The following is a 16,618-nucleotide window of genomic DNA, read 5'->3' as shown; positions in this document are numbered from 1 at the left end:
CACAAAGCATAAATACTAAAAAGAAAAAAGTTTTCCCATTTTGAGCAATTGTCCAATTGATACATTCTTTTTCATTCAATGTGTTGTATATAATAAAAACAACTGTTTGGAAAATGAGTACCACAAACTCAGTTTCATTGACTTAATTTTATTTGCCTTATTTTGGCTTAACCCAATTCCAATCAGCACTATATGTATGGCAGTATAACCTGTGATGATTTCTGTTCATACTTTATATTCATGTGTGTAGGAATTGGAATACTGTTTGCATATAATAAGTGCTATCACATTACATATTAGCTTAATAAATGAACAGATTATAGATATCAAAGCCATTGGTCTCTAATGAAATGATTGAATTTTTTTCACTCCAACCTAATTGAATAATAAAAATTTCTTGGTAAAGTTCTTGATCAAAACTTAATGTGAGAGTCCTATTGGACATAAAATAGACTTCATTTCCAAATGGATCTTCAGCAAAACATTTAAATCTTTAAGTCACTTTTATTACATTTTTCGTATACTCTTCTGGGATCTTGTTATTGCTTCAGTAATCACTCATTTTGATATTTTTCAAACCTGTTTCCAAAATTTTCCAGAATTTGTATATTTAAAAAATGAAAGTTACTTTTTTCTTATTATCTTGCATTCCCATTGATTATGTTCCCTATATGTAAACAAGAAAAAGGAAGCAAAGATTAGAAGACATTCATTAGAAGTGAAATGATAATGCTTGTAATAATTTCAAATCGTAGGCCATCATTTCAGTTATACCCCTTTATCTCTTAGAATAAAATATGTTCCTTTTTTCTGGGTTAAACTGTAGATTTAGTATAGCTGATGATTTTCCACTAGGAAACTTAAGTCAAATGCTTAACTAAGGTGGTTTATTTTACCTTTATTTTATTTTTAAAAATATTTTATTTATTTATTCATGAGAGTCAAAGAGAGAGAGAGAGAGAGGCAGAGACCTGTGCAAAGGGAGAAGCAGACTGCGGGGAGCCCTATGCGGAACTCCATCCCAGGAGCCCAGGATCACCACATGAGCCAAAGGCAGATGCTCAATCACTGAACTGAGCTGCCCAGGCATCCCCAGTAAGATGATTTAAATGACGAATCCTTTTTAAGTATATACTGGCTTGATTATAGTGTTTGGTGTTCCAATTGGTTTGTCATCCGGAGCACTATAAAATATTTAGTTCTTTTTGAAGTCACTACCACTGTTGACTAAAGACTTCAAAAACCAAGATTGTCTTGAAAACTACTTATTACTTCTTTGTTTTCATGTGGGTGTTTTATCTTCATTTAGTCTTTAACTTTTTATGCCAGCTAAGCTTATTTTTAAGTTTATTTCTTGTCCTTTTTTTTAAAAAAAGATTTTATTTATTTATTTTAAAGAGATAGAGCCAGCAAGCATGGAGAGAATGAGAGAGAGGGAGAGAGGAGGAGGATCTCAAGCAGACTCCCCACTGAGAACAGAGCCTGACCTAGGGCTTGAGCTTACCACCTTGAAATCAGAACCTGAGCTGAAATTGAGACTTGGATGCTCAACTGACTGAGCCACCCAGTTGCCCCTTTTTCTTTTCCTTTAGAGACTATTATATTCACAAAGGAATATTAGACAAAACATGCAAAGCACAAAGGAAACTGCCAAATTTAGTATTTGCATGCTTACTTTTAGCAATTTATTTTTATTTTATTTTATTTTTTAAAAAAGATTTATTTATTTATTCATGAGAGACACAGATAGAGGCAGAGACCTAGGCAGAGGGAGAAGCAGACTCCTCGCCAGGAGCCCAATGTGGGATCCCGGGATCATGACCTGAGCTGAAGGCAGGCACCCAACCGCTGAGCCACCCAGGCGTCCCTACTTTTAGCAATTTAAATGGCCACTCCTAGAGTCAAGTCTTATTAGTCTGGCTTTCTGTTAGTTGAAGTTGACCAAAAGAACTAGATAATCCTAAATTTCCAGTGTATTTTTTACTGTATCATTGTTCTGACATATTAAAGAAATTGGTCTTTGGTCAGTGTTTTTAAAAGTGCTTAAACTACTTCTATTCTTGCTGCCTTTTTTTCTACACATCGGAATGAACAGTAACTTTATTTCAGAAAGAAATAGCCTTATTTCTCTAAAAATTTCTTATAAGGGTTGATTCTATATTATTTATGAAAAATGAGATAAAAAATTTAAAAAGGATCATATAATATTTTAGTAAAGCAAAGCAGAACAAATATTTTGCTATGTGATTTATGCTGTAATTCTAGAATTTCTCTTACCTATCCTTTTTGATAAATTCATTGCTGAAGAGTTCTGCTCACTAATTTTTCTTTATTTTCTTGAAACAATACAACTTCCTACTAATAATCTTTTCTTTAATGGAATTAGTTTGATCAGAATGTGCCAAGATTTAACATTTTCAATTGTATTTAACATCTTCAGTTGTATCAATTGCAGTTGATAAATGTCTTGTTATTTTCTGATACTGTGACTTAAGAAATTTCATTGACTATTATCACGGATTATCTCTTTTTTCCTGTCTCAATAAGCATTTAGAAAGTTACTTCCTAATAAGTAAGATAGACCCAGATAGTTACTGGATGAAATATATTATGTTAGGATGAAATACTGCTTAAGAAATTAATTGGAGGGATCCCTGGGTGGCGCAGCGGTTTGGCGCCTGCCTTTGGCCCAGGGCGCGATCCTGGAGACCTGGGATCGAATCCCACATCGGGCTCCCGGTGCATGGAGCCTGCTTCTCCCTCTGCCTATGTCTCTGCCTCTCTCTCTCTGTGACTATCATGAATAAATAAATAAAATCTTTAAAAAAAAAAAAGAAATTAATTGGAAAATGCTTTCCTCCATATTTAATCATCTACCCCTGCTAGGTACACTTTATTTGCTTAGGTTTGTGAACCTACCACCAATGCTATGAATTTTGAAATTCCTGGATCACAAACCCTGTATTTAATAATTCCATTCACATAGCTTATTTCTCAGACCATTTCTGGAAACTCTGATCTTTATCTTCACAGATACCTTACCATCTCATGTCTTAGTTCCTGACCTTTTAAAATTTTATTTTTGATTATTTATATTATTCATATATTGATTTGCTCATTTCCCCCATTGAAATGTGAGATTTATGAGAGCAGAGACCACATCATTCTCATCAACCACTATTTTTCAGTCCTTAACACATAGCTCGATATGAGGGATCCTAAAAAAACCCTAAAACATATATAGATGTATATGTGTATATATACACATATATATAAAGTATGGTTATTAATAACATATATATCATGGACAATCATTATTAATATCATAAGAGGTATTATATACCTTGACACTTTCATTTATTATTTCATTTAGTGCTTGCAATCTCATGAGACACAAGTAATATTATATAAATAAGGACTTGGAAATGTAGGTAAATAATTCACTGAAAGCTTTTTTTTTTTAAAGCTATTTTGTACTACTAAGTGATATTTTAGTGATTAGTTTAAGTTTCAGACTTTTCTTTGACTTCAGACTCCATGTTTTTAACTACTCTTCTGCACATATTCCCTTTCTCCCCAACAACTTTTTAGGATTTGGCCATATGTCAACTTTTGGACATCAGCCTCGTTTATTTAGCTAATCTGTGAACACAAATTTGGAGTTCACTAACCATATGATAATAGAAAAGGGAGAGATCAGTGAACATTGTCACTAAAGTTAATGATAACATAGAACATTTGGACAGTGCCTTATCTCTTATAAAGAGATTTTCATATAAGTTCTTATTTACTTGTATAACCAGCTGGTGAATCTAATTTTTTTTTTAAGATTTTATTTATTTATTCATGAGAGACACATAGAGAAAGACAGACACACAGGCAGAGGGAGAAGCAGGCTCCTTGTGGGGAGCCTGATGTGGGACTCGATCCCAGGACCCTGGGATCACAGCCTGAGCCAAAGGCAGGTGCTCAACCACTGAGCCACCCAGGTGCTCTGAGAAACTAGTTTCATCGTTAAAAATGTTCAATGCTGTGGCCAAAGTCTGTAGCTGGTACGTGAATAGCAGACTGAGATTAAAATCTTGCTATCTTTGCTTTCCTTCCCCTCCACTGCAATGTAATACTTATAGATAGTTCTCTTTTGTATAATTTGCAGAGCATTTGAGCCTCAGTTTCTTGTCCAAAACTGGAGATAGCCATTCTTTTACTTTCTATTACATAATGTAGCTATGTGATTAAATCAAGTTTTCTGCACTTCAGCATATTGACATTTCGGTCTAAAAAAGGTCTTTGCTGTAGGAGGCTGTGCTTTGTAGGTTTAGCAGATCCCTGGCCTCTACCAGTACCATTCTCCTAGTTATGACAACCAAAAATGTCTTTAGACTTCGCCTAATTTTTTGTCTCCCAGAAGAAGACAAATTTAAACCTCTACATTAAATTAAGATAATGAATGTTAAAATGTTTTGTAAATTTCAAAACGCTCTTCAAATTCAACATCTTAAAAAAAAAAAAACCAAATTCAACATCTTATTAGATTGAAACTTAAAAACAACAAAAATGCACTGCAATGGATTAGGCAAGCAGGCAGAAGAGAAAACAGTGCATAGACATTAAGGACAAGAGTTGGCCACATACTGTTACTGCTTTGTGAAACCTCACTCATCTGGATTTTTGCTATAAATTTCTTGCTTTTGCATTATTCTAAGCAAATATTTAATGCTGCCTGTTAACAGGACTTCCCATTATAGATTTAAGTTTTCATTTCTTTATGAAATATTCTGCAGCATATTCACTACCATATGATGAATAATTAAAACTAAATTGCATTTGTCAAAATAAATGAACATAGCACATTTGGAGATAGAAAAATCCCTAATTTTTTCCTCACACAGTTTACTGCATATTATTCTTATTTGTGGTATTTGGTGCTATGTAGTGACTCAAACGTATTCAGAGTTAGAACATTTATGTCATACTGGTTTTTGTTGAGTTGAGATTTTAGAAGATGCCAATTAAATTTAAAGGCCTACGTGTTGGTTTGTCTACTACTTGCAGAGTAAAAATAAAAAGTCCTCTGAGGCAGCCTCATCTTAGTGACATGAACATGTTATGCTCATTCTGTTAATATCATGTCTGCTGATATTCATAAATAACATTCTAGTAAGAAGACACATTTATACTATAGGCTTTGGTGATGGGGCTTTGAGAAAGCTGTCCAAGAGATGAATGTGAGCATCTTCTCTGTCAAAAATTTTCTGTTTTATTTTAATGCAACTTGCTACATTTACCATCTGGGAGAGAAACTTGAGCATCAACACCAACTATTCCAGACTGCAGACATTCAAAAATTATATGGAATAGAGCAAATAGTGTAAGACAGACTTGCCTCATTGCTTTTCCCTTTCAGTGGCATATTGCTCAGATGTAGAAGTTAGTTGTTTAATTTTCAGACAGAACTGTGTACCTTGAGAATGGCTGGACATCTTCCATTTGTACTACTTTTTATTATTGTCAGAACTGATCAAATAAATCAGCCTGAGTATCTGTGTGTGGGATGCATGTTGAAAGTGATTTTATTTTTGCCCAATAAGTCCCAAACATGCTGTCGTCTTCATTTTATTTTCCCTTTCCCATCTTAGAGTGCCTTTTGCAACTTGCCTCACAAATCACATTGTCTCTACTTATTACCCAGGCCTTTCTCCAGCTGGTAAAATGCATTTTTTTCCCTCAGCAAGATTCAGTTTTTCCCTTTTCCTATTCCCTGTATGTTTCCCTTCACTTTTAATGTGAAAATTGCAAATATATTTCTAACCTCTTCTGTGCGACAGTTTCCATTTATTGAAAACTTATGCTACATGAAGTAATGTAGAAGAGAGATCTAAAATGCTTCATCCATTTTCCGCTCTGTATCACCAACTCGACCAATTTTTCCGGATAATTTTCCTTTTCTTTCCAATTTTATCTGCATCATATAATTCAGGAAACTAAAAGCATTTTGTTTTTCCAGATTCATTATGTATTGCAGACTTTTCTGACTAACAGAAAAGGGCCAGAGCCTACTTAAACTTTTTTGTAGTTTTATTTAAGAGGATAAAAATCCTCATGCTGGAGTAAGGAAAGCAATCTGTTTAGGTACTGAATGAAAAGAATAGTAGGCTTTATAAGCTTGGACTTGTCCTATAACCTCTCTGTGCCAAATTCTTTTGTATATAATGAGAATTTATCATCTATCCTTTTCCTGCCTAGAGGATTTTTGAGGTTCCCAAATGTGAGATATACAAAGATGTAAAATGTTTTTGAAATTCCATGTTATTTTACTTTGCCAATCTACTTTTTTTCCCAGAAATTTTCCTGATAACTATCCCATCAGATACTTTAGAGTTTAAAATAACTTTTCTGTTTTATAGTAAGTTAGGTGGAGTTAGATATAAGAAAAAGAAAGTCCATAACAGCAGAGACTTAAATGAGATAAGAGTTTATTTTTCTCTTTCAAGTAAAAGTCATAGCAATTAATCCAACACTGCTTTGGGGTTGCAAGATGTTAGGAATCCAGGCTTTGTCATACATTGCCCTTATATTTGTGTTTGCAGGTAGATCGTTGATGTCATAGGTACATTCTAAGCAGCAAAATGGAGAAAAGAAACAATTATTTTCTCTTAATGAAAGTAGTTGCTGTACTGCTCTGATTAATCCTATGGAGCAGAACTTAGATTGCTTCATGTGGCTGCAAAGAAGCCACTCTTTTTTTTTTTTTTTTTTTTTTTTTAAAGAAGCCACTCTTGTGGTTATGTGCCCAGCTAAAATTTCTGTCTTCTAAGAAAATAAGACTAGCAATATTTTTCTCATAACATTAATTTTAATTTAAAAATAAAATATTTCTGAGTAGACTGTGAACTCCATTTGGACAGGGACTAGTATAATAAAAATAGTTTGGTAATGCCAGTCTTAGCGGCAAGAAATATTCAACAAATCAACAAGTATTCATTGAAAATGTACATGGAGAGAATATTTTTCTTAAATGTGGAATATGACTAAAAATGAAGCTGATTTTTTTAACTTAAAACAGTTGTACCAAGCCTTTCCTTTTCCTTCATTAATCATTGAACATCCTATGTGCTAAGTACTGTAGTCTGATTAGTATAGTTTTTCTTACACTGGCTACTGTGATACAACCATTTATCAAGTTAGGTTTTGGATTCCTCTTTGGAAATGACTTTCAGACTAATGTTTCAAGACACATAAGAAAAACAGTCTCATCATTACTAATTTTAGTCTTTACATCTGCTTTTTTCCTATTTTGCTCTGGCAGTATTTTGACTCTCCTTAAAAAAATCCCATCTACCCCCATAGGATTGAAATTTGGTCCCCTTGGAGGATTTTTAAATAAAGGCTGTTAGCTGTGATTGAGGCTCTCATACTTCTGAGACAGGTGCCTTAATGTCCTGGGATCAGATTAATTAAATGTTTCATTTAGTGAGCGCTGTTGTTGAAGAATTTATAATACCTTCTGTGCAAACTGATTCATTGGTAAAGAACAGCATTGCTATTTTGAGTGTTCTAGAAATGTCACAATATTGGAGGCTTCTCAGAAGGCTTGTTGAAGAATTCTCACAGGGGAAAGGTCATTGGTAGTAACAACAGCTGCCATCACAGTCAAGTGGTTTGCTTGGCTTGAGGATTGTAGATATGAAAAGAGTGGGGCCCTCTGATAATGAAACCAAAGATGAAATTGCCAAAGTTATTTCTGTGTCTCTTCAAATACAAGCTTGCAGTGGTATGATCCACCTTATTATTACTGAATTTTAAGAGGAATCCAATTAATAATTAAATGAATTTGTTGGCATGGATCTGTCTTGTCTCATAGAAACAAAGATGGTACCAGGGGAATTTCTCTTTCAGGAATGTAAAAAGCTTCTGATGAGTGAACTTTGCCTGTGTCTAAAAGATAGCATTCACCTCCTTTCCTGCTTCCTATGCCAGACATTACTAGGGTAGAGGGGTGGAAATTTAGTGTGACAAACACTGAAAAAACCATTTCCTGAGGTTATACTGTCTTTTACTTAAGAAATGAGTAGGTTTTCATTGAATTGACCTGTGTGTTTATAAAAGAAGCATAAATATCTCCTCTTCTCATAGGAAGAGGACTATTTCAAAGGGCCATTTTCTTTCCTAACAAAGAAATTCATACTGGAGACAAATCAGCAATTTCACAGCTGGTTTGTAAAATCCTGAAATGATGTATACAATTCAAAGCAGGAGAGATTCATTTGGAATGAAAGGAATATTTGAATTGCATCCCAATTTCTAATAAGATATTGTTTCATGGTTCTACAATATTTTAAACATGTCGTGTGTATTATACATGACAATTTTGTCTTATCTATGACTCAGGAACTTTTTGAGAATATGACAATTTGAAAGTACAGAATTGTAGGATTAGATGGAGCTGTATCATCTAATCCATCTAATCCATACTTTTCTAATCCCTACTTTCCCCACTTGTAATTGACCGTTCTGATCCTCCTCTCAAACATTTCTCAACATGTATGTGAAAACACCCATTGTTTCCTAAGGTGATCAGTTAATATTATTGGAAATGAGTAGATTTTCTTACATAACATTGAAAATAACACCACTTTGTTTTAATTCTGCCACCTGGGGTTGTATGGAAACAATGCTTTCCATTTTACAAATAACAGTCCTTAGGTATTTCTATATTGTAATCAAGTCTGGAACCTGTTGACTCTTGGGTGAGGGTTGTGGCAATGGAGGTGATGAGAACTGATAATATTTTGAGTATATAGCAGCAGTAGTTTGAAAGTATAGTGCACAGGAATTGAACATGGAATGGATGTGAGCTCTGAGAAAAATAGGAGTCAGTGTTTTGGCCCAAACATTTTATTATGTGCTCAATGTACTGTGTTTGCTATTAAAGCACAATCAAATGTGCATTCACATGATTATTCTATGCTACAGATCAGGGATTTTCTCTAAGTCTAAAAGAATGTTTACTATACCTCTCTTATGGAGAAACAGAGGGTTCCCTTTCTTGCCCTTCCTTATGTTTTGATTGGTGAGAGTAGTCTTACATATTTATTATGGTTCAAATATTAGATATTTAACACTCAGTTTTAAGTCTAGAAATATGCTTTTGAATATCCAGTATTTACATGAACGTGATTCCAGAGTACTTAGAATGAGACAGTCTTTGATAAATCACCAGGGGAAACATTTTTAGTCCAGAAATCTTATACCGCAGTTACTGTTGCTAAATTTTAAATTACCTTGAGATCAAGAATTTGATTCTTCTACACAGTACCTGTTGTATAATAAGAACTTAGTGTATTCAGGCTGAACTGTTTTTAAACTACAGCCAGAGTCTATAAGGGAACTTGTTTTATAAATTAGATTCTAGTTAAAGTATAACTGTGTCTATATCTATATCTGTATATATATATCTTCTGGGAAGAAAATAAAGAACTAGTCCTGAAAAATCTCAGTTCTTTGTATTTTGCAACTCTGTTTTCTGCTCTGTCAGCTATGTGAATGCAAATAACATGCGCCTAAAGTTAAAATGTGTAGGTTATGTGCGACAGGAGTCTCTGGTATATTTCACCCTTAAACTCTAATCTCTAGGGTGATAAGTTGCTTCCCTCCAGTTTTTACATGCAGAGAGGAAATTAGGTGGCTAATAATCCTGTGATAAACTGGTTTCTCCACATCCATGAGGTAGTAGGGAAATATTAGTGCCGATGTAACAGATTAACTAAATAGGCTTCTATGTAAATGTGGATGCTTTAGTTGCCTTGCCAGTAATAATGCCAGGCTGCCTTGGGATAGATATAAACCCAGACTGAATTCCGAATGTGGATGTGTCCCTCAAATGAGCAAAGTTTTCAAAGGTGTGCCCTTCAAACAAGAGCAGAAATAAACTGCACATTGAAAGAAATAGCACTCACAGGCCTTTATTTAATTAATGGTTAGTATGGTGGTGATTGCACAAATTCACTACATTAAGTTTAATCAGGAATGTTTCTGGCATGTGGGTGGCAAGCCTACTGATTAATTCATTCATATTCTGGAAATAATATATGTTCTCCTGGATGAATTTCCAGTTTGGCTATTCCACAGTATGCATTTCAGCATCTCTCAATGGCTTCTTTGTTCACCATCTCAGCCGAAGTCATACTTGATGCTGTGTGCTGGTTAGCTCACCACACCAAAAATGATCAACAGGAAATGGCACCATTTCAGTTCACCTGTGGGAACAACACCAAAGGAATGATTTAGATGGCTGTAGACATTTCAGAATTCTGATTATCACCCATTTGAATTTCCTTAAGAAATCAATTAGAGGTAGGAGAGATCATGATACAATGATACTTTGGAATAATTAAACCTTTCTCAGTGTGGTTCTAAAACTGGTTAAATATGTGATGTTAACAGATTATATTAAAGCTCTAAGTTTTGGAGTAGAAAAGAAACTAGATGGACTATAGAGTCAACTCCCTTATTTAAAAAATAGTGAGAAAACAGAGAAGCTAAGTCATAGTTTTTGAGGTGAAAAGATAAGTTACAGTAGAGCTTTGACCTCAAGACTCCTAGTTTGCTTACTGATCTCCATAGCCAGTAGAAAGTGGGAGGTGTGTGGTGTGGGGTGTTGTTCCTAGACATTTGGGGGACCGAGAGAAGTAAAGGAATGTGTGATATATATAATCAACATACATATCTATATCTATATCTATAGATATAGGATCACCCCATGTGAACAGTCATTTGGTTGTATGTGTGGGGATGCGATAGGAGTACTTGTTACGCCATAAGGGTCACCAACTTTCCTTATTTTCAAAGGTATTTGACAGAAGACTCTGGGCAGAATTGCTGGTAAGGTCTCTTAATGTGCACTGTATCTATATTCTAGACAGTGACAAGGAGGAGAAAGAACATGGTTCATTGTGATCATTTTCTGGCATTAACTGTGTGATTTGCTTGAGGAAGACTGAAATATACTGTGACAGAAAATGGATCTTAGAACAACTTAGGGTAATTGCATTACTTTGGAGAGTCCTGGGAATCAACAGACCGTTGCTCAGTTCCTTTTCTTCTAACTCTTTTCTTAGTCCAGTAGCTTCCTGAAGTATGATTGTTTGGTATGCAAATCAGCAATCATTACATATGTGGGTATTAGCAACTCATAGGTTTATAGGCTATATCTGTTTTCTCTTAAAAGAATTCTCTGAGGTTGAATATCAGTTTTTCTTTTTAGAAATCTGACTGTTAATTAGGGCAGTTATTAGGAACTTAGGGATCTATCTGCTTTTGGTGTTAAATTGTAGCAAAAAGAATGCAGATGATAGAAAAAAAAATCTTGCCATGTTCTTGAATGTGCCTTCAGTTTTGTGGACATGCTCATGATTTTGAAGACATTTACCTGGATTCTGCAGCCACAGTGCTAAGTTCCATTTGTGTTTCTGCAGTGACTCCCTGTGTTATCTTACTCTACTTCTATAACCTTTCTTTACTTCCATTTCTTAATTTGCTAAATAGAGATAATAATAGCACCAATATCCTACATCAAATAGATAAAATAGAAAACTGAGAAATACATATGTATATTAATGTTTCATGAACTATAAAGGTAGTATTGAAAATTATTATAGAAATAATTTAATTAATAGTGAAGGAAAAACATTTTGGAATATAAAAGTAAGAAAAATCTAACTCATATTTGGTGCAAAATAAATTCTAGTGGCTCTAGAGTGTTTGTGAAGAAAGATAAATGCTAGGGTTAAAACTTAAAAAAATAATGGCATCTATATCACAGGTTAATTATTAAAATGCAATGAGGAAAAATTTGTAATATGCTATGTAATTATTCACTATTATTATTTTAATAAGAAAATGCTTAGATTATCTTGTTAAGGAAAGAATGTTAAGACATTCCATATACCATCCAAATAGAATGGTATGATTCCAGAATTTAGGCTTTTTCTTCCTAAATTATCCTGGTTATATCCGTACTTCTGAGCATAGGCATTATTTTCTCTGCAGCAGAATCACCTGGTGGGGGTCTCACCTCCAGAAAATGGCTTATTTGAGTCTGTGTACTGTGAGGCAACTATGATTAACTTGAGAACCTGACTTTATTCACTGTCGAAGTTTTATTCTTTAGTAAACAAATTTTTGTAGTTCAGAACCAGGTCCTGTAATTACTTTCTTTATCAGAAATCTAAGTAACAAAGTAATATACATTGAGTACAAAAAAAATCTTTTAAAATATTTATTTATTTTAGAGAGAGAGAGAGAGGGAGAGAGAGAATGTGCTTGCACACACAGCAGGGGGAGGGGCTGAGGGAGAGAATCTCAAGTAGACTACCTGCTGAGCGCAGACTCTGCTGGATCTCAACACCATGATCATGACCTGAGCCCAAATCAGGAGTTGGCCACTTAACTGAGTGAGCCACTCAGGCACCTCGAATACCAAAAAGTTTTAAAAAATCATATTGCTGAAGAATATTTGAAAACATAGGGACATGTTCATAAGATGCCAAATAGAAAAAAATAGGTTAGCAGTTTGTAAAACAGTATTTCAGTATGATTCTAAATTTATAATCATCAAAGAATTTTATAATCATGAAGTTATTAAAATATTATAATCCTATGATAAATTTTAATGACTACTTTCTTGATTTGGCCTTAACATTTTCCAAAATGATAATTACTCTACAGGTTTATTTTTCCTCATTATATAAAGTAGTGAAGCTCATGTTAGGTATTCAAGTAAAACAGAAAAGTATATAAAGATTACTAAAATCTAGATGATCTCGCCTTCTCAAAATGACCATTATTATTCTTTTAAAAAACTTTGTTGCAGATATTTAAGAATTTCTCTATGCAACCCTTTCATTTTACTTAAATGGAGTTTTTATTATCTAGCTTTTTCTGTTCCACAATGTCATTTATACCTTTCCATTGCCAAGAGGTACTCATTTTCCTTATTATCCTAATAGTCCAGTGCACTGATTAGATATTTGACAATCTCTTACTGATGTGCATACATACATGCACATACACACACACACACACACATAATTGGATTATTTGCATATTTCAATTAGTACACTAAAAAAATACTCTGGTAAATATTGTTGATACCAGTTTGTACTATCAAAAAAGATGTATAAGAAATGGTCTTTAGGGTGCCTGGGTGGCTCAGTTGATTAAGCCATCTACCTTTGGCTCAGCTCATGAGCTTAGGCTTCTGGGATTGTTTCCCAGTTTTGGCTCCCTGCTCAATAGGGTGTCTGCTTTTCTTTTCTTTTTTTTTTTTTTTCCAATTTTTTTAAATTGGAGTTCAATTTGCCAACATTTAGCATAACACTCAGTGCTCATCCCGTCAAGTGCCCCCACCTCAGTGCCCATTACCCAGTCACCCCAACCCCCTGCCCACCTCCCTTTCCACTACCCCTTGTTCATTTCCCAGAATTAGGTGTCTCTCATGTTTTGTCACCCTCACTGATATTTTCATTCATTTTCTCTCCTTTCCCTTAATTCCCTTTCACTAATTTTTATATTCCCCAAATGAATGAGACCATATAATGTTTGTCCGTTTCCAATTGACTTATTTCACTCAGCATAATACCCTCCAGTTCCATCCACGTTGAAGCAAATGGTGGGTATTTGTCGTTTCTGATGGCTGAGTAATATTCCATTGTATACATAGACCACATCTTTATCCATTCATCTTTCGATGGACACCGAGGCTCCTTCCACACTTTGGCTATTGTGGACATTGCTTCTATAAACATTGGGGTACAGGTGTTCGGTATTTCACTGCATCTGTATCTTTGGGGTAAACCCCCAGCAGTGCAATTGCTGGGTCATAGGGCAGATCTATTTTTAACTCTTTGAGGAACCTCCACACAGTTGCCCAGAGTGGCTGCACCAGTTCACATTCCCACCAACAGTGCAAGAGGGTTCCCCTTTCTTCACATCCTCTCCAACATTTGTTGTTTCCTGTCATGTTAATTTTCCCCATTCTCACTGGGGTGAGGTGGTTTCTCATTGTGGTTTTCTTTGTATTTCCCTGATGGCAAGTGATGTGGAACATTTTCTCACGTGCTTGTTGGCCATGTCTATGTTTTCCTCTGTGAAATTTCTGTTCATGTCATTTGCCCATTTCATGATTGAATTGTTTGTTTCTTTGCTGTTGAGTTTAATATGTTATTTATAGATCCTGGATACTAGCCCTTTATCTGATAGATCATTTGCAAATATCTTCTCCCATTCTGTAGGTTGTCTTTTAGTTTTGTTGATTGTTTCTTTTGCTGTACAGAAGCTTTTTATCTTGATGAAGTCCCAATTCATTTTTGCTTTTGTTTCTCTTGCCTTCATGGATGTATCTTGCAAGAATTTGCTGTGGCCGAGTTCAAAAAGGGTGTTGCCTGTGTTCTCTAGGATTTTGATGGAATCTTGTCTCACATTTAGATCTTTCATCCATTTGAGTTTATCTTTGTGTATGGTGTAATAGAATGATCTAGTTTCATTCTTCTGCATGTGGATGTCCATTTTCCCAACACCATTTATTGAAGAGACTGTCTTTTTTCCAGTGGATAGTCTTTCCTGCTTTGTCGAATATTAGTTGACCATAAAATTGAGGGTCCACTTCTGGATTCTCTATTCTGCTCCATTCATCTGTGTGTCTGTTTTTGTGCCAATACCACACTGTCTTGATGACCACAGCTTTGTAGTACAACCTGAAATCTGGCATGTGATGGCCCAGCTATGGTTTTCTTTTTTAATATTCCCCTGGCTATTTGGAGTCTTTTCTGATTCCACACAAATCTTAAAATAATTAGTTCTACCTCTCTGAAGAAAGTCCATGGTATTTTGATAGGGATTGCATTAAATGTGTAAATTGCCATGGGTAGCGTAGACATTTTCACAATATTAATTCTGCCAATCCATGAGCATGGAATATTTTTCCATCTCTTTGTGTCTTCCTCAATTTCTTTCAGAAGTGTTCTGTAGTTTTGAGGGTATAGATCCTTTACCTCTTTGGTTAGGTTTATTCCTAGGTATCTTATGCTTTTGGATGTAATTGTAAATGGGATTGACTCCCTAATTTCTCTTTTTTCGTCTCATTGTTAGTGAATAGAAATGCCACTGATTTCTGGGCATTGATTTTGTATCCTGCCATACTGCCAAATTGCTGTATGAGTTCTAGCAATCTTGGGGTGGAGTCTTTTGGGTTTTCTATGTACAGTATCATGTCATCGGTGAAGAGGTAGAGTTTGACTTCTTTGCCAATTTGAATGCCTTTAATGTCTTTTTGTTGCCTGATTGCTGAGGCTAGGACTTCTAATACTATGTTGAATAGCAGTGGTGAGAGTGGACATCCCTGTCTTGTTCCTGATCTTAGGGGAAAGACTCCCAGTATTTCCCCATTGAGCATGATATTTGCTGTGGGCTTTTCATAGATACTTTTAAGATGCTGAGGAATGTTCCCTCTATCCCTACACTCTGACGAGTTTTATCAGGAATGGATGCTGTATTTTGTCAAATGCTTTCTCTGCATCTAATGAGAGGATCATATGGTTCTTGTTTTTTCTCTTGTTGATATGATCAGTCACACTGATTGCTTTACAAGTGTTGAACCAGCTTTGCATCTCTGGGATAAATCCCACTTGGTCATGGTGAATAATTATCGTAATGTATTGTTGGATCCTATTGGCTAGTATCTTGTTGCGAATTTTTGCATCTGTGTTCATCAGGAATATTGGTCTATAAATCTCCTTTTTGGTGGGGTCTTTGGTTTTGGAATTAAGGTGATGCTGGCCTCATAGAACGAGTTTGGAAATACTCCATCTCTTCAAACTTTAGTAGAATAGGTATGGTGTCTTCTTTAAATGTTTGATAGAATTCTCCTGGGAAGCCATCTGGCCCTGGACTTTTGTGTCTTGGGACGTTTTTGATGACTGCTTCAATTTCCTCCCTGGTTATTGGCCTGTTCAGATTTTCTGTTTCTTCCTATTCCAGTTTTGGTAGTTTGCGGTTTTCCAGAAATGTGTCCATTTCTTCTAGATTGCCTAGTTTATTGGCGTATAGCTGCTCATATGTTTTTAAAATTGTTTGTATTTCCTTGGTATTGGTGGTGATCTCTCCTTTCTCATTCATGATTTTATTAATTTGAGTCTTTTCTCTCTTCTTTTTAATAAGGCTGACTAATGGTTTATCCATCTTATTAATTCTTTCAAAGAACCAACTCCTGGTTTTGGTGATCTGGTCTCTATTTCATTGAGTTCTGCTTAAATCTTTATTAACTGTCTTCTTCTTCTGGGTGAAGGTTTCATTTGCTGTTCTTTCTCCAGCTCCTTTAGGTGTAAGCTTAACTTTTGTATTTGAGTTCTTTCCAGTTTTTGGATGGATGCTTGTATTGCAATGTATTTCCCCCTCAGGACTGCTTCTGCTGTATCCCAAAGATTTTGAATGGTTTTATATTCATTCTCATTAGTTTCCATGAATCTTTTTAATTCTTCTCTAATTTCCTGGTTGACCCTTTCATCTTTTAGCAGGATGGTGTTTAGCCTCCACGTGTTTGAAATCCTTCCAAACTTCT

At 35.0% G+C, this 16,618-nt stretch overlaps 1 protein-coding gene across 12 annotated transcripts in view; it reads left to right on the top strand.

Moving 5' to 3' along the window:
* Nucleotides 1–16,618, top strand: part of CNTN4 (contactin 4) — a 916,127-nt gene that overhangs the window by 146,237 nt on the left and 753,272 nt on the right. For 3 of the 12 annotated variants that reach the window (XM_038565813.1, XM_038565818.1, XM_038565819.1), the window contains exon 1: nt 7,628–7,774. The exons of 8 other annotated variants lie outside the window; for them this stretch is intronic. The gene's annotated coding sequence lies outside the window, so the exon portion shown is untranslated. Of the gene's footprint in view, nt 1–7,627; nt 7,775–10,851; nt 10,885–16,618 lie in introns of those variants that run through there. One more of the 12 variants, XM_038565817.1, reaches the window with a different exon arrangement.

This window comes from Canis lupus, chromosome 20, assembly GCF_011100685.1.
Source record: "Canis lupus familiaris isolate Mischka breed German Shepherd chromosome 20, alternate assembly UU_Cfam_GSD_1.0, whole genome shotgun sequence".
Classification (NCBI taxonomy): Eukaryota; Metazoa; Chordata; class Mammalia; order Carnivora; family Canidae; genus Canis; species Canis lupus.
This window is presented reverse-complemented; position numbering and strand designations above follow the sequence as displayed.